Raw genomic sequence first — 19,346 nt, forward strand, 5'->3', positions numbered from 1 at the left:
CCTACAGCTTAGCTTACTTATATTTATCTATAGGAAATAGAGAGGGGGAGAAAAAAAGTCAGAAATAGTTGGGGAAGGGAAGGGAATGCATTTTAAAATAAATAAAGAAAAACTGGGGTTTTGCTACATAGTGATCAGAAACTGGTTCAAATCTGTAACACAACAGAAGTTCTGTGCACCTAACCTGCTTTCAAAATGGCTAAAACTGGATGTAGTATCAGAGAACTGATTTAAGTTAAATTGGTTTATTGAACTTCTGTCCCAGATCCACTTCAGATCCAAGCTAACTCAGTCCCCTAGCATCCCATGATGCTTTGCTACTCTCTCGCAACCCCTCTCCCCCTCATAGGGAGGGTTGTATAACCTTGCCCCAAGCTGTCTGCTCCAGCTCAGCAGGAAAGCATGCTCAAGCATCCTCCCAGCTTCTGGCCTGGGCTGCTGAAGGTACATGGCTATGTTTCTGGAATACAAAATGAATGTTTGTTCACTTTCTTATCAGTTTATTCTACAAAATTTAGACTAACCTGCAAAGATTGAATCATTTCAGCTTTGGGCTTTTTGACTGTCTTTACTTAGCCTAACACACATTTTTATTGTGACCATATTATATGCTGTAAAAATCTAAAATTTTCACACTCAAAAACACATCTACAGGATGATATATCTTTACCTCTTTCTGAATATTATGAGCATATTCCAGGAAAAATGTATTTTCTGTTCCCAGACCCACTTCGTATAGTGCTCTGCTAAGTTGTTCAGACCTATCTGTGTTTTTTACTCTACAGTCAAAATCTCACAGAACTTTGTTCCTATGTATTAATTTCTAATGGCACTAAACAGCAGTGTACCTAGAAGCAAAGCACTGGTTGAAAATAGCATATAATGCCACTTAGTCTTTCCATAGCATCTGCATGCTCTGATTCCCTGTTTTACATGCAACTATTTGTGAAGCCTTCCAACTTCCCAGTTGGCACTTGTCTAAGTGATGCTTAGCAGTATAAATATCATTTACAACCAACAGTGAAATTTTGCTGGTACAAAAATACTCATGTATCTACTTTCTATACATGTTCTAGCAAGGATGGTGTAGAACTTCTTACCTACAACTGAAGAACACATGCTAACTTTCTTACTCCTTAAAGATGGGAAAGTATGGTTCTCTCAACAAAAATCTTAAACCTCTATATTCTTATTATTTACTTTCTTAATTGTTTTAGAGTATTTGATTTTATTCCTTAAAATGTTTTCCTAAATTACCATAATTACCCAAATCCAAGATGACTTCAAATTTAAGACACTGTAACCCCCCGTCATGGGATGGGGTCCTGCAGGATGGCCGTGACCTCCCCATGGCCCCCTTACCATGCCTAGTTGGCCCAATGGGCACCCTCTATTCTCGTCCGCCATGTCTTTGATTGAATGATTGATAGGGAGGTTTCCTTTCAGTCCTCTTGGACAAGGTCTTACTTGACTCTCTGGACTCTGTGGGTTTCTGGTCTGCTGCTGGGTGCCACTCCAAGACAGCTGTCACAATGGATGTTTTGAGGCACCCTAGACTTATGGGCTATGCGTGGCTCCAACCACCCCTTTACCATGCCCCAAGCTTCGCAGATTCATAGATTCATAGATTCATAGATGTTAGGGTCGGAAGGGACCTCAATAGATCATCAAGTCCGACCCCCTGCATAAGCAGGAAAGAGTGCTGGGTGTAGATGACCCCAGCTAGATACTCGTCTAACCTCCTCTTGAAGACCCCCAGGGTAGGGGAGAGCACCACCTCCCTTGGGAGCCCGTTCCAGACCTTGGCCACTCGAACTGTGAAGAAGTTCTTCCTAATGTCCAGTCGAAATCTGCTCTCTGCTAGCTTGTGGCCATTGTTTCTTGTAACCCCCGGGGGCACCTTGGTGAATAAATCCTCATCAATTCCCTTCTGTGCCCCCGTGATGAACTTATAGGCAGCCACAAGGTCGCCTCTCAACCTTCTCTTGCGGAGGCTGAAAAGGTCCAGTTTCTCTAGTCTCTCCTCGTAGGGCTTGGTCTGCAGGCCCTTGACCATATGAGTTGCCCTTCTTTGTACCCTCTCCAGGTTATCCGCATCCTTCTTGAAGTGTGGCGCCCAGAATTGCATGCAGCACTCCAACTGCGGTCTGCCCAACACCCTATAGAGGGGAAGTATCACTTCCCTGGACCTATTCGTCATGCATCTGCTGATGCACGATAAAGTGCCATTGGCTTTTCTGATGGCTTCGTCACACTGCCAGCTCATGTTCATCTTGGAGTCCACTAGGACTCCAAGATCCCTTTCCACCTCTGTGCCACCCAGCAGGTCATTCCCTAGGCTGTAGGTGTGCTGGACATTTTTCCTCCCTAGGTGCAGCACTTTGCATTTCTCCTTGTTGAACTGCATCCTGTTGTTTTCTGCCCACTTGTGCAACCTATCCAGGTCTGCCTGCAGCTGTTCCCTGCCCTCCGGCGTGTCCACTTCTCCCCATAGCTTTGTGTCATCTGCAAACTTGGACAGAGTACATTTGACTCCCTCGTCCAAGTTGCTGATGAAGACATTAAAGAGTATCGGTCCAAGGACCGAGCCCTGCGGGACCCCACTGCCCACACCCTTCCAGGTTGAGACCGACCCATCTACCACGACTCTTTGGGTGCGACCCTCTAGCAAATTCGCCACCCACCGGACTGTGCAGTCATCCACATCACAGCCTCTTAGCTTGTTCACCAGTATGGGGTGGGATACCGTATCGAAGGCCTTCCTGAAGTCTAAGTATACGACATCCACCCCTCCTCCTGTGTCCAGGCGTTTCGTAACCTGGTCATAGAAAGAGACTAGGTTGGTCAGGCACGATCTGCCCGCCACAAACCCATGCTGGTTTCCTCTCAGCATAATTTGCCCTGCCGGGCTCTCACAAATGTGAGCCTTGATGATTTTTTCAAAGACTTTACCAAGGATCGAGGTGAGACTGACTGGCCTATAGTTGCCCGGGTCCTCCTTCCTCCCCTTTTTGAAAATGGGGACCACATTAGCCCTTTTCCAGTCTTCTGGGACTTGGCCCGTGTGCCACGAGCATTCGAATATTCCCGCCAGTGGCTCTGCAATGATGTCAGCCAGTGCCTTCAGCACCCTCGAATGGAGCCCATCCGGGCCTGCCGATTTAAAGGCATCCAGTTCTTCCAAGTGACTCTGCACCACCTCAGGATCTACGTATGGAAGTCTGGCGCCTTGCTGCTGCCTCTCTACAACCCCAGTGAGAGACTTGTCGTGCCCCTCACTTAGGAACACTGAGGCAAAGAACTCGTTGAGGAGTTCAGCCTTGTCCCCCCTGTCTGTCACCAATTGTTTCTGCCCATTTAGCAGTGGTCCTATTCCTCCCTGGGCCTTCCTTTTACTCCCAATATATCTAAAAAACAATTTCTTGTTGTCTTTTACTTGGGTTGCCATCCTCAGCTCCATGGTAGCTTTGGCCCGCCTAACTGCCTCCCTACAAGCACGAGCAGAGGAGGTATATTCATCTTTAGTGATCTCACCCTGTTTCCACTTTTTATGTGCTCCCCTTTTGGCCCTTAGGCTGCCCTGGATTTCTCTGGTCAGCCATGGAAGACTCCTGGCCCCTTTCCCTCTTTTGGCTCGCTCGGGGATCGTCTTGCTTTGTGCCCGAAGGATCGTTTCCTTTAGGCACAGCCACCCTTCTTGGGCTCCCATCCCATCAAAACTCCTACTCTGCAGTGCTTCCTTGACTAATCGCCTGAGTGCATTGAGATCAGCTTTCCTAAAGTCTAGCACTTTCACCCTACTAGTTACCTTACCCACTCGCCGTCTTATGTTGAATTCTATTATAAGGTGATCACTGTCTCCCAAATGGCTACCGATCTTTAGGTTCCCTATCATGTCATCTCCCGTTGCCAATACCAGATCCCGTATGGCATTCCCCCTAGTGGGACCATGCACCTCCTGTGTCAGGTGGAGGTCCTGTACACAGGTTAGAAACCTGCGTGAGCGATAGGACCTTGCTGTCTGCGTCTCCCAGCAGATGTCTGGGTAGTTTAGGTCCCCCATGACTACCGCCTCTTTAGCTTTTATGGTCTCCGAGAGTTGCCTCAGGAGCCCCGCATCTATTTCTTCCCCTTGGTGTGGGGGTCTGTAGCAGACCCCTACCACCAAATCCCTTTCTCCTTGCCCCCCATGTAGCCTAACCCACAATCCTTCTACTTCCTCAACCTCGGATTCTGTCTTGATGAGGGTTGATGTATATTGCTCACTGACATAAAGTGCAACCCCCCCCTTTCTTCCCCGACCTGTCCTTTCTATACAATCTATAGCCCTCAATATGTACCTCAAGATGGTACCAACGTTGTTTGGTCTGGGTCTTGTTGCAATTTGGTCCCCTTGTCCTCCCTGGTGCTCGGGCTTTCTGCGACCCTGTCTTGCTCAGCACCCCACAGCTCCACAAAGTGCTGCACCCTCTCTGGAGCTGGGGTCAGTGCACCCCAAATGCTGTGCCCTCTCTGGTGCTGGGGTCCCCAAGCTGCTGTGGGTCCCCTATGAGGCCTCCTCCATCCCCTAATAGCCGCACCCAAACCACCTGTGTTATAAAACAATAAACAAAACACAAGCCCCTGGGCTGTAACATAAATTCAAGCTGCTCATGTATAACCTCACTGAAACCCTAACCGGGAATGCTCCATCCCTTAACAGTATTGGAAGCTGCTCCTGCAGACAGGCCTCTCCCCTTGGCTTGCTCTGGGAATGCTCCTTCCCCCTTGGCTGCTGGCAGGAAACTGCCCTCCCTGGGCCTGGTCCTGGGGTTTATATGGGCCCAGATCCTTGCTCCTTCCGGTCAGCTGACCATGTGCAGGTGCAGGCTAATTTACCCTCTGGCTCATTGCCCTGGTAACCTGCACCTGGGATTCTGTCTCTCTGTCTTTGGACTTTTCCCCAGGCAATTTCCACCCTTGTAGGAGCAAGGCACCTTTGTGCCCTGCGACACCCCACTCCCCCCCCCCCCGTAATTAGATTCTATACATGAAAAATGATAAATGCCATGTTAATTAGTGGAAGAGCATCTTAAGAGTGTGTCTCCATCCTCCCCACTGTGGTGACTACCCCACCATTTCCTGCCTCCCGCACCCTTTGCTCCCCACCTTTAGCCTGTTCCCCCACCCATTGCCCCCTCGTGCCTGTTCCTGTCCCCCTTATTTCCTGACCACCCCCACTTAACTCTGGGTCAGCCATCAGCAGCATCTTCAGCTGGCCCCAATATGGCCCAACTAAAGAGAAGTGGTGGCATCTCCCAGCCAGGCTAGTTTGGGGCTGAAAAGATGGGAGCCAGAATAGAAGGTAATGGGTAAGGGAACTATTGGGCAGTGGTAGGCAGGAAGTGTGGGGACCAGGGGCGAGGCAGGCAGTGAGGGGGGCAGGCACAGGCATGTAGGGGGCAGGCTGCAGGTTCCTCCCATGACCTATGGTCTCCCTTGCATTCCCTCCAACCACATGTCCCCTCCCTGCCCAACAAACTTTGTTGGCTTAGGACAGGCTGTGGCTCAGCTCCAGCTACAGCCCTGAGTCTGGGAAAAAAAGCCAAAGATGAGCCTTCACCTACCCTGGACTGGCACTAAAATCCAAGATGAGGCTTATTTTTTCCCCTCATGGGGGTATCTTATCTTGGATTGGAGTAAATACAGTAACTGAATCTTTTCCATGAGGATGGTGAAATATTCCTACGTGTGTAGAGGTGTTGCCTTGTGGGGTCAGTCCAACTCTCAGGCTCTCAATATTGTGTTGTTAGACAGGAGGGCACACACTATACAGACCAAAAGAAATTAGACCAGAATCAATTACCAATATGTGCACACCCAATACACATACAGGGATCACTAATTTATATATCATACACACAGTGACATACAAGTATATCAGTTCACATACATACCACTCACCTACACGTACACACAGGTGAGTTCCTAACTTGGGTGTTGTGGTGTGTATGTATGTGCTTGGTGTACTTGGGATACCTGGGGGAAGGTTAAGATAAGAGAGAGAGTGAAAGTGTAGGGGGTGAATGTTGCTGGGACCAGGATTAGAACTGGTAGACTAGAAAGATCTGGGCTGAGGAACTGAGGCTTGGGGTTACTTTAGGTTACTGCTGGTGGAGACTGAGATGAAAATTGCTGGTGCTGGGATTAGAACTGGCAGACTGGAGGGGACTTGGGGTAACTTAAGGTTAATTGGTGTTAATTGAAAGCAGAAAGCTGGCAGCATAAAGGTGTGATGCCAGGGAGAAGCTTGGAGGTTGGAGCTGGAGAAAGGAGGCTACAGGGGAGCCAAGAGGTACTTGGGGAGAGAAAAACTGGGAGTAGGGCTGTTGGGGGAGGCTGGAGAATACAAAGAGAAAGAGAAGGCAGAGAGAGATTGGGATCAGGTAGAGGTGGCAGGAGGCAAAAAATGGTGGAAGCAGGGCTGGGAGCCTGCAGAAAGCAATGGGGCTGAGAGCCTGCACAAGGGGAAGAGAGAAGAGACGGAGAGGAGCTGAGAGGTGGCAGGAAAGGGGAGACAGAATTGAGAGATCAGGAAAATGGCGGGGCTGGAGCCGAGAGAGAGAGAGACAGATACCAGAATTTAAGATAGGGAAGGGCTTAGTAAAACACAACCCAACTCGGGGTTACAAGTGATAGTGGTTTTATTGAACAGGGGAGGTGGTGACACAATATCTTATTGGTTCCTTTGCATGAGCGCATGTGCGTGCATGTGCGCACGCACACACACACACACATACACACACACACACACAATGGCAGCAGGGGTTAAAAAGGCTTGGTGCAGGGGCTGAAATCCAGGAGGAGAGAGAGAGAGTTCAAATTGGAGGAGGAAATGTGCAGGTGATATCTACCTATCCCGGGCTAAAAGTGAGTCCTCAATGGCCAGTTGGGGTCTCCTTCAGCTTGGTGTTGTCCATAGTGGGTTGCCTGCAGGGTCTCTGGGGTGGATAGGTGACATTACTTGGACTTGGTCTGGTCCAGATGGAAATGGAATTAACAAGGAGTCAGTCTTCACTACCCGTTTTTGTGGGGTAGACTACCTGTGATCTTCTATGGGGAGGGCCTGTCCAGGCAAGGTCAGTCCTGTTCTAGAGGGTTCCAGGTGTTCTTACTGAGCATGTACAGCTTGGCAAAATGGTGGGTTGCCTCATCTTTTGTTTCTCGAATGCTGAGGGTGGTTCCAATGGCTGAGTCGTTGGTCCAGGTATTGGTGTTGATGGTTTGGTCATTCAGAAGGAGCTATTTTTAGACCTACTGCCATTGTCTCTCAAGCACCCACATTAATCTCCATTGATCCAGGAACCAATTTACATAGGAGGGGTAGGTATGAGTCATAGGATACAGCATCAGGGGACAAGATGAAGGCTTGACATTACAAGATAGAAACTTGACATGACTTATGCTAACTTACATATGTAGGCCTAAGGCAGTAATCATACAATATAAAAGCAGTACAAAATCAATACAAACATAATAATTATCACTTAAAAAACAGTGGATATCTATATCAAAATAGCAGGGCACTTATTTTCAAAGAGGGGAGAGATAAAACTTGCTACCTAAAATAAAATGTTAAAGCTTATCCTACATCTTAGCTTACTTATAATTATCTATGGGGAATAGAGAGGGAGAGGAAAAGTCAGAAATAGTTGGGGAAGGGAATGCATCTCTCTGTGCTCTGTGTGTGTGTGTGTGTGTGTGTATAAAAAAAGAAACTGGGGGTTATGTTATAGAGGGGATCACTTTTACACTGATTTTTAGGTGTATATCTTTGTTTTCTTCAATGAAGTAACTTATGTTTTACAAAATCAGACTCTTAAAATACAAGTATGTAAAACAGATACTAAAATTGGGTAAGGAAACCAGCTGTCCTAGTAAGGGGACAACCTGAATAAGAACTCTTGTAATGATATAAATTAGTGATGGATTTATTGCCATAAAACCCAGACTAAAATTAAGGAGAAGCTAGGATGTCTGAATCATTGACCAAATAGACTTGACAAGTTCATCCTTGTCAGACCACCCAATGTGCTGTAAAATTCTTGCTGAATAACCTATTTTATAGATGGTTTTATGTGTGTTTCCAGTAAAGGTTTTGTACCATATGTGCTCTGATGATTTCTTATTATCCAACCCTTCCTCCTGTCTCTGGAAAACTGGGGTCTATAACATTTCAAAACCTATGTTTAGTTTCCCATCTATATTTACTCATGATCAGTTTATACCTATTTGATCCTGTACCAGTATTACCCTTTGACTAAGAGTTCTCCTCCCTCTCTGCTATTTAATTCTGAATGTATTTATAAAGTATGACTATATCTCCCTCTCAACATTCATTTTACGAGTCTAAAATAGTCAAGCTCTCTTAATTTCTTCTTTTTCAATGAGTTCTCCATTCACACAATTAGCCTAGTAAACCTTCCATGCACTTGTTGCCCATTATTGTTCATAAATTAATTGCTTCTAATAGAATTTGTTGTTAAATTATAATTCTTCATGTTAATAATACATAAGTTTCAAGAGCATGTAATACATTGTGCTGAAATTTTGCTTTTTAAAATGTTAGTGATTTAATTATCTTTTAATTAAGCTTTTTAATATAATAAATATTTCCTCCTTTCATATATTATAAGAAGGAATGGAAATGGCTAGCAGATTGAGTGATATGACATATTGGGTAAGAAGGTAAGGATTTAGTTGAAATGCCTTTGGACACAACCACGTAGGGGTGTGCGAAACAGGCTGTATTCGATTTGGATTTGGATTCAGCCCAAATTCGGGACAGTGATTTGATTTGTTGATTCAGAACGCTGTCCCTGATTCGATTTGGCCAAATCCGAATCTGAAGATTCAATGTTGATTGGGAGAATCAGTGAGTCGGCCATAGATGCAGCTTTAAATGTTTTTTCTACTTACCTTGAGGTACCAGGCATGGCTCATGAATGCTGCAATGCAGGGATGGATGGAATGTCCCACAGGAGTGTTGGGGGGGGCGGGGGGTGTGTACTCAGTGGAGAACCCAGAAGTGGACTAGAAATACTTCTGGTCCACTTCTGGGTCCACCAGGAAGCATGCTGGGGGGCCCCCTTATGCCCCCCCCCCGGCTTGGCAATCAGCCATGGGGGAACCCTGGGTGCCTCCCAGACCCAGGAGGCACCAGTCACCAAGCTGCAGGATGCAGGGGCCCCCCCAGTGTGCTCCCCAGTGGAACCGGAAGTGGACCAGAAGTGCTTTTGGTCCACTTCCGGGTCTATTGCTGAGAGCGCTGGGGAGCCCCCCATATTCCTGTGGAACTCTCCATCTGCCCCACCATTGCAGCATTCATGAGTGGCCTGGTACCTTGAGGTATGTAGAAAAAACATTTAAGCTTTGTCTCTGTCCAAATCTCCAAATCTCTCTAAATCAATTCAGAGGGTTCTGATTTGATTCAGAGAGATTAAGGGGTCTCCTGATTTGATTCAGATTTGAAGATTCAGCTACTGATTTGGGCTGAATCTCCGCCGAAATAAATCAGGGACCAAAACTTCACACAGCCCTAACAACCAGAATAGTTCCTGATTTCAGTTAATAGTGAAAACAGTGCTTTCAATACAGTTACTCTGAATTTTTGTTGCTAATAGGGACCATAGTCTGCTTCATGATATCTTGTTCCATAAAAGGCATCCTGGCCCTTGGGATGAATACAAAAGCATTGCCCAAGATTAGTGTTCATTTCATAATGTAATCTGAATGCCAGGAGTTGTGGTGGGGGCAAGGAAGTGAATCTGGCATCAATACAAACATGTACCCACTTACCCGCATTTTCGGAATCCTAGGAAAAGGTTCAGATTCTATCTGAGAGAGATACTAGGTATTGGATGGCTATTTTCTACAAACAGGCTTTTTCAGAACTAATCTCAGCCCTTTTTTATTTTCTATAGATATTCAACTGACACCTACATGTTTCAAGGTGAGTAATACAATACAAGGCCATTTCTGCCTTCTTTCTTTATTTAAAAAAAATCTTCAAAGTCATTTCTTTTCAAATTTTTTTTTTCATTATGATTTCACTTGTATGTAATGTTCTGACTCTGCTGTCATTTGAAGACAGCTTCTTTTGATCTACTAGATAATTTTTGGGATAGTGCCGATGATCTGAAAACTTTTTGTATCCCTAGAAATTGATAGTGAATGCAACAAAGCCTGATAAATGGGGAAGAATGATTGAAAGTCAAGCAGAAACACCTTTCATATTTTAGGTTTCCTTCCAGATACCTTGAGAAGTGCATTATTTTGCAAGGTTGGTGCCTTTTGAAGTGAAATATACTTCTACTCTTCATACTTTTAGAATGTATGTGTTTCTGTTGTTTTCTTTCTCTTGTGTTTTTTATGTATAGCTGTTCTCACTGAAGCACATTACGGGCACTTTTAAAATTGGAGTATCATTACTAATTGCCCCAATGCCAAGTAAATTCTCTTAACTGCCTAGGATTAGACAAAATCTTACCTATATTTATCTGTGTCACTGCTGTGTTATCTCTTTAATTTGTTTCACTTAATCTGGATTATAGATTACCAATCTAAACTACACTGTTTACAGAAAACCATGCAACTTGGATTGATTTTACCTCAGGCTTCTTTACTGTTTGCCCCCAGACATTAGGGTATAGACTGTTTGTTATTCAGTGCCCCTAAAGCACCTGGCCCAGTGAAGCCCTGAATCTTGAGTGGTCATGTAAGCACCAATGCAATAAATTATTGTTATACATCATAGAGAGACCCACTGAAAGAAAGTGTGATTAATAGAGAGCGAGCAGCACATAGGAATAAAGCAAACAGCTAACAGCAAAAAACTTAGAAAGATTGCACAAGCATAGAAACAGTAAGAGCAAGATATGAGTCTTTATAAATACCAGTCTCAGTAAGAGAAAAGAAAATGTGTGTGAATTTCTATTGCCAGAAATGATGCCCCTGACATTAAAACAAGCATTTAAAATGTTTGAATTCTCTGACCCTAGCAAAAATGAGGTTACAGAGACAATATGTTTGATTTTTGTTTGGTGGATTGTTTGTTTGTTTATTGTTTAACCTAAAACTAAGAAGCAGAAGAGGAAATATTACAGAACTGAGATCTCTGTCCATATACTGGAAGGAATTATCGAAAGAGCCAATGCAACCCTAGTGGAATGCCATCTTATAGCAAGGATAGGATCAGTACAATCAGTAAAATACACAGGCTAGAGGAACTGGAGCTCAGTAAGCAGAACACGAACAGACTGGCTGAGAATGCAAGCATCATAGTCTACTGTATATACAGATGAAAGGCAGGGGAAAAATGCCTTTCAGAAATGTGTGAAACAGAACTGTATTATGTCCAATGTGCAGCTACCTCAGGAAAGCTGGGGATTGGGGGACGGGTATTATATACAGTAATTGAGCGTATTGAGGAAAATGCCTACAGTATGACCTATAGCAGATCAAAAGATTCTCAATATGCATACACTGCAGAAGGCTGGCAGGCATTCAACTGTAGTATTTGCAATGATGTTACTGGATCAATGACCAATTTGATTCCAGCTGAACTGCAATCATAGCTACATTTCTAAGCAGCAGTGTTAGAAGAACAGTAGATATTTAGTTATGATATGCAGGCAAATGATTCTTAGGCCTATAGGTTCATAATAGTCAACATGCAGGATTATCACACACTTAAGGAGCTGAGCAGATCAAATCATGTATTTGATCACAGAATAATTCCAAAATACCTGTTCTACTTCCTTTCTCACAATGCAATAGCTGTGGGCACTGTCCAGCATATGTGTGTGTGTGGGGGGGGAGTGGTGAGATAAAGGAATATAAGGTGGTCAATACCTAAAGTTTAAATTAGAAAAATAGACCTCGATTGTAATTCATAAATGTACCAAAATGCAGACTTGGTTTAGTATCAGTGGAGCCACAAAAGAAGCAACCAGCAAGCCTACAAAGAAGGGGTGTCATTGCACCTCTTGAAATTAGCATAGGTGAACAAATAGCCCAGAACAAGTAAGGACAATGAAGCTCTCCATTAATCCAAAATCCCTGAGAAGATGCTATTCATCTGAGAAACCTGAGAAACTGAGTCACGGGGAAACTCGTGAGGTAAGATGCTATGTTTAAAAAGGTATGGAATACATAACTGTGATTCTTATGCTCAGAAACTAGGTCACAGTACAGAGCATTTAGTGCAAAATGTGAACTAGATCACAAGACTTCTTCTCCTGGGTATCTACAAAGCAAAGGTAAATCAGAATCAGCAGTAAAGAGAGCATTGAAACAGATGGCACATGCAGAACAAGCCAGAAGGTATCCCTATGTGGCAGGGTTGTATCACTGCAATACACCACTTCAGCCCGTAAGGGGACTGATAGGCTGGACAGTAGTGGCTTGGTTTCCTAGGAAGTATAGTCTCTGCAGTCCAGTGATCGGTACATAGGAAACATGGAAGAGTGTCTGAAGCTAAACAAGCAACCCATCACAATAAAGGAGCCAAAAGTGAGAGGCTACTGTGCCTAAATGAGTAGGTCTGAGGAATCCTTAAAATACACAGACAGGACCATGTTACAAGGCATCAGTTTCAGCTGCAGCAGTACAAATGCCATATGTGTTAGTTCCGGTTTCACAGCAGTGGTGGAGATGAAAACAAAGAAAGCTATGAAGCAGTGACAGGCAGCTAGTTTGCCTGGACAGAACGAGCAGGACTTCGAATGAGTCTCAGTTATCAGCAGAGATCCTGGTTTTGTCTGCGTAGAAATTGCAAATTCTCTGATTAAAAACATCATAAATTATCTCATTAAAAAAACAAAATCCATGTTTTTCCACAATTAAAATGAAACACCACTATATATATAGGTATCAAATGTTTTATTGATATATTTACAATTTTAAAGCAATTTGGAAACCTACCAATGCCTCAATCACTATAATAAAATACACTCTAAATACCTATATGTTTTGGCATTTGATTTTGGGTTTTTATCTTGGAAAATCAGAGCTCTCCCTGCCCCCTTTGCCCACCAGGACATGGGTCCAGCTGCAGTTGTCCCTCCCTGCACGACCATGCATGTAGCACCCCTACTTGACCACCCTTCTCCCACTCCCCACAGCCTTACCAGCCTGCCAGGGGAGCCCCACTGTTTCCAGCATTTTTCTTAAGAAGAGAAAACCCACATTTTTCCCCTTAAAATGAGAACATCCACATTTTACCTTGTTTTCCCATGGCAAACAGAATACCAGGATACCTGGTTGTCAGCTGGCCTGGCACAGGTAAGAGGATGTATTCCTCTGTATAAGAGGAACATAGAGGACAGAATGACGCAACAGGGTGAAAACAAGTTTCGCACCAACAGCGGTAACACAAAAAGAAAACAGAAGACTAGCACACTTCAGGGAAGTGAAGCCTTTCAGGCTTTAATGGGAAGACAGTTGTGTGCTGCCACTGTCAAGAGGCTGGGGAAGGGAGCTCCTCCACCTTATAGACTGCCCCCAACTACCCCAGCCTCTTGACAGCAGCAGCACCCATCTGTCAGCTTGGCTTTGCTGTGCTGCTGCTGTCAAGAAGCTGGGGCAGGGGGTGGGTGAATTGAGTGCCCCTATCATGTGGGCCAGGACCAGCTCCCCCAAATACCTGAGTTGAGATAGCTGGGCAAAGCCAAGCAAAGCTGAGCTGGCAGCTGCATGCTGCCACTGTCAAAAGTCTGGGGTCGGAGAAGAGAGCCCCCCAACCACCATGCTGGCTTGGCCTGGCTTCCCTGGCTGGGGGTCTCAGGGTAAGCCAGGTCAGGCCCATGAGATAGAGGAGCTCCATTTCCCCCCCTCCACCCCAGCTCCAGATACAGCAGCCAGGAGGAGGATGCTAATTGGCTCATGTGGAGCCTGCCTGGCTCTCCCCCTCCCCCCCCCCCCCCCCCGCAAAGAACCCAGATGGTGGGGTACATATGGTGTGGGGGCATGCTCCGTTCCCTTCCCCAGCCCCTGCTGGCAGTTGCTAACTGGGGGAGGGTGGACTGGGGAGAAGTGGGATCCAAAAGCCTCCTGGGAGGCTGCTGGACCCCTGGACCACCCCTGTTTGATGGCCAGGGCTGCTGCAGGCAGGGTTCAAGCCCCGCACACCCAAAAGGGTTCATTGACACTCTATAGTACCTTTGTGTAAAGCACCATAGTTAGAATGCCTCCCCAACAGGCTGCCAAAACATCTGTACTAACCCTATACCTGAAAGAAAGGTCTTCATGTCGATACAGGTAATCAGTGAAGAACTGTTAATATAACAAAGTTTAATGCTGGGTCTCGTTCATTCAGACAAATACTATATAACTTCAAGCCCATCAGTTTGTTGCCACCTCTTTTTTGATCAGCACTTCATTGTGACATCTGGTCATATATATCTTATCATCTGCATCTCACAGTGAGCCTTTGCTGGTGACTTATTCAGCAACTTTTTGTCAGGGACATTTTTTTCTTCATTATTACTTACGTATTGCCTTTATGGCTCATAGACTATAGCAGTAGGTTGTTTTCATCAGGTCATCTAGTTCATGTAATCTTTTAATACAGGATTGTTTCCTCTGGTACAGTTACTCATACTTCATTTGAAATGTGACAAGTATAGGGGTTTCAACTTCTGGAAGCTTATTTTACAGGTCAATCAGTCATATTTTCAGAATTTGTTTTTATGTTACCCTAACTTTTCTATTAACTAGTTTCATAGCTAATCATAGACTTTATAGTTTACTTTCCTAAATTATCTATTTTCATTATCTGTAACTGTTGTCTTATAGCTGAGCTATATATTGGCAGAGATGTGGAGCACTGCAGCTATTACTGAAGCCCAAGTGGCCTTCTTGTGCAAAACACCTCTTAAGTCTTATCCTCCAAGCTCCTAATCATTTTTGTATTTCTTACTTTTGAACATCTTTTAAGGAATGATAAACCCAGAACTAATTTCAGGATTACAGCTAAATCTTTACCTCCAAGATCTAGGACATAACGTGGCTTTTTCCTGCTATGTTGTTCATCCCTAGATTCTCTTGGCATGAGTGCTTCTCACGTTCCTGGTTATGATGTATTTACCATATGTTTTGTTTTACCAGTTTCAGTTTCTCTTACTTCAACTTAATTTTGTTATCTTATACATGTGTTTTGATCTTGTAGGAGCTTTTGCATTATATCTTAAAGCTAGTCTCCCAATGCTTCCTAAATGACCATGTGAAAATATCTCAAAGGTTCGGTTTACTTACAGATCACTACCAAAGATATTTAATAAGACTGGACCTAGCACAGATTACTGTGGGAACTCCCTAGACACCACAATCAAATCTGAGCTTTTTTCTGTTTACAATAGTACTTCTTTTTATGGTGCAGTAAACAGGCCTCTTTCCCTACAACAGCATTCATATCAAACTTGATTTGGATTAGCTATGAAAGAAATATTTCAACTGTATCAAATGCTTTCCTAAAATCAAATACACTGCATCTGCCAGTTTCACTTCATCTACTGATTTTGTAATTCAATCAAGCAAAACAATCAAGTTTGTCTGGTAAAACTGATTCTAGCCCCAGTAGCAATGATGAGAAAAAAATATCATATGTAAAAAGCCTAGGTCCAAATGAAGCAATCCAACAAGGTGAGATCTGCAACAAGATTGTGCTTCTGCTAATACAATGCAATCAGCTCCTAGAGCACCTTTCATGCAAAATGTATTTCCAAGGTGAATTGACTCTATGAAACAATATATCCTATCCCCAATATTGAATTATATAAGAAAACAGGGTAAGATAGTCAGGATGACTCCAGTTCCTTTAAAAAAAAAATCTTTATATAATTTTCTGTTGAATATTTTTAAAACTTAATAAAAAGTAATCAACTAATTCTTGAGGGAGAGATTAGAGACCATTTAGTGAATCAGGATTATTCCCTTTTTATAACTTCCTATTTTCCTGTTTTCTTTCTGGTACTTAATTTAATTCTCCCCACTAGCACCACCATTATGTCATCAAACTCCTTCATACAGTTCCTTTCCCTGAGCTGCTGAAAAGGATGTTTGCAGGCTGATAAGCCATTACTCATGTTCATGTTTCCTAAATTGGAAAAGTGCTTCTAAACGTCACCTGTCTAAATTTGTATTTAATTTTCATGCATCTCCATTTATGACCCCTCGGTCTTATTATTTGTAGCAAACAGTAATTCAGGCTTGCATTATTTATACCACTTAATATTCACAAGGGTTAGTTTTACAGGTTCTTTCTCAACAGTAGAAGAATTGGCTGTAGAAGAAGGAGAATAAAGGTGCAGTTAAAATTAGTTTAATTCCATGCAGCTCAGCAGAGCTGATCAATCAAAGTGACAAATAGGAGCATTACAGTAACAACTACAATTATATTTATGGTTATTTTAGAAGAAAGTAGGTCTTGAGTTCGAATAAATAAGGTAAAGTACAAGAGAGAGGCAGTAAAGGGGGAATGAATATTTCATTTGGGTACCTGTGACAGGATGCAGGTTAACTTCAGATCAACTTTTCCTTTTGCTTTCACAGCCCCTCAGAAGTCTGGAAGGGAAACAGCAGGGGTATACTGCTTTTCTGATGGCTGGTTCTATAGTCAGCTTTCATAGGACTTCTCTTTTCGATTGCAGTTATTTCCTTGTCATAAATTCCTTGCTGGTGACTGCAGTATTTTGTGTTCATTGAGTTTTTTCACTGGCTTACAGTAACAAGGGAAAGACTATATAATTATTTGAAAAGGCACACTAATTACAAGTATAACAGGAGGAAAGAGGACACTTTTTATTTTTTAAATTGTTTTTGTTTTCTTACAATTTAGAACACTATGTATAATACACCATACACACAAAACAGTGGTACAGATGGGTAAGACTAAGACCAAAGCAGTGAGCACATGGTTATTGTCTATCTTGCCCAAATAAGAGCAATTTAATTAATACACAGAGGTAGATTCTATGGCCTACTAAATCCCTTTATAATCACCTCTAGGGTTGAAGTGTCTAGAAGGGACGACTCCATCAGTGTCAGGGAAATTGTTCCAAACAATTTGCAGGCAGAATTTTAAAAGGAACCTCCTTCCTTGAAATACCCAGGGGCCTCGTTCCACACATCAGTGTTCAGTGCTAAATTTAATTCTAAGGGGGATAATATCACTGAGGTTTGGACTCTGTGCAGAGCACAGAACATACATTATTTGTTCATATTGTGCAGCTCCTAACTTTAGCTTTTATTTTCAGTAATGCAAGAGCAAAAGGAAAGACTGAGGTCATAATCAATTCATTTCTTAAAATCAATTATTTTCTTATACTTCTGAATTTGTTACCTTTCTTAAACCCAGTAATACAATATTTATCTTGTTTTTCAGCACCACTGATAGTGGTAGGAAAATTTCTCCAGCCTGTAAACCTTTTCAACATTTAAAAATATATATAGTATATCAGAATAAAAATGAAATCTGTTTAGGATTTTCACAAACAACACACAGAGCAAACAAGCAAAACAGACAACTGGCTTAGATAAAAAGATACTTGTGATCAAGACCCTCACTCTGTATGTTTATGAGATACAAACATACTACATATTTATGACTATGCTTTTTTACATGTGTGTCATATTTAATCTTCATAGATTTTCCCAGCACAATTCAGTAATAAAAGGTATGTGGTCCATAGGCTTAGTAGGCCCATGAGTATTTCAAAAGAGCATAAAACTGCAATAGAAAGCAGTAGAAATATTGATAGCTGAACAGCTGGCACTCATCTAAGGGTGTCTTTATCTTGAGCATCAGTTTAGATTTATTTTTATCATTCTCTGTGTTGCTTGCCATCTGGATTAAAATGGAAATTAAATATTTTGATATAGCTTGGAATCCTTTTTACATTTTCTAACCCATACATTGAATGAATTACAGTCTGACATCCTGCACCTACTGCTGGTGTCACTGCAGTAAAGGCTTGGGGCTAAATTTATACTTTAGTAGCCACATTGTCTTCAATAGCCTGGTGTAAATGAGGACAGGGTTTGTTCATTCATTTGTCTCTGCCAATATAAGAAAATCATTTTTTTCAGGTGAATATAAATTAGCCTTGGAATTTTGTTTCTGTTTCAAAGTTTGTAAGCTCATTTTTTAAAATGTTTCAGGTGTTGGACAAAGTAGAGCTCCCTTGGAAAGAGACTTGGCTCAGTTTTTAACTTTGGTCTTCCCCCATACTGGACCTTGGGCTTGCATATGATGTAAAAATGTACTTTCTTCCTGTACTTCACTTAAGTTGTTGATTAATGAATCCAATTTTTAAAGTACAGCTTTAAAACAAATGAGTGCTGTAAAACACTAATATGGCAGGCACAAGGAGTGTTACCGACCCCCAAATGAAGGGGCTTCCTTTAACTCAATTTTCCCCTCACTTTGCACAGGTATTCAAAGTGGAAAGTGGACAGTGGACAGGGAAAAAAAGAAAATACTGGGTTTGAGAAAGTTGGATTTGTTCTGAAGGGGCTGCAGGAACGGATGGGATGCCAAGAATAGGAAGTTTTCTGGTTATCTCCTCCCTGGCAGGATAAAATCAGTTTTCTTAATCTTCTAAAAGATTGCCTTAGCCACCTAAGTGTGGCACTTTTAAACCTGTAGAGGTGGTAATGAAAGTTCAAGGGGGAAGAAAAGTAAAATGTAATGTGAAAAAGCTGTCCATTCAATAGATTTCTGGCAAATCTTCGAACTGTCATGCATGCTCTTGGGTTTGATTCTTGGTCCCTTGCATTTCTTGCATTTTGGAGCAAACAAAATATTGTTCATGTTCATCAATTATGTCTCTTTTGGCTGAATAAAGAAAAGCTTTGGTGGATGCTGAGGAGTACATCTAGACTTCCCTTTAAATCCAAATTAAACTTAAGCCTCACCTTTTCCTGTTTAGTGCATATGAAATATTGATGGTTTGTCTTTTTTTGTACAGTGTTTAGATCAGGGCATCAGGAAAGTAGTTTAAATAGGCTGGTATTTTACTAAGCAACAGGTGTGGGGAACTACATTGCAATAACTTGCCCACAGGTCACTCGTCCTTCGTATGCTATAGAACATGGTAGAGAATTGTAATAAGCTTTTCACTTAATTCTTTCTGCCTCTTAGTTGTATCCCTCATGTTCTTAACCTGGTCCCAGAAGTGTTGTTGGTACTCCATTTTCCTTCCTTTATACAGTATATACAATGAGGAGTTTGCCATCTTGAGATATCTATCATTTGGAGTTCTAACACCATTCCTCACCTTCTGCCTTCTAATTTATTTGCAGTTTGT

The 19,346-nt window shown here is 42.8% G+C and overlaps 1 long non-coding RNA gene across 2 annotated transcripts in view; it reads left to right on the plus strand.

The window, feature by feature from the left end:
• Positions 1–19,346, plus strand: part of LOC109283288 (uncharacterized) — a 78,842-nt gene that overhangs the window by 41,000 nt on the left and 18,496 nt on the right. For both annotated transcript variants that reach the window (XR_002090390.2, XR_009463953.1), the window contains exons 2-3: positions 9,963–9,991; positions 10,200–10,321. This is a non-coding gene — a long non-coding RNA (uncharacterized LOC109283288). The remainder of the gene's footprint in view (positions 1–9,962; positions 9,992–10,199; positions 10,322–19,346) is intronic.

This window comes from Alligator mississippiensis, chromosome 8 (genome assembly GCF_030867095.1).
Source record: "Alligator mississippiensis isolate rAllMis1 chromosome 8, rAllMis1, whole genome shotgun sequence".
Taxonomy (NCBI): Eukaryota; Metazoa; Chordata; order Crocodylia; family Alligatoridae; genus Alligator; species Alligator mississippiensis.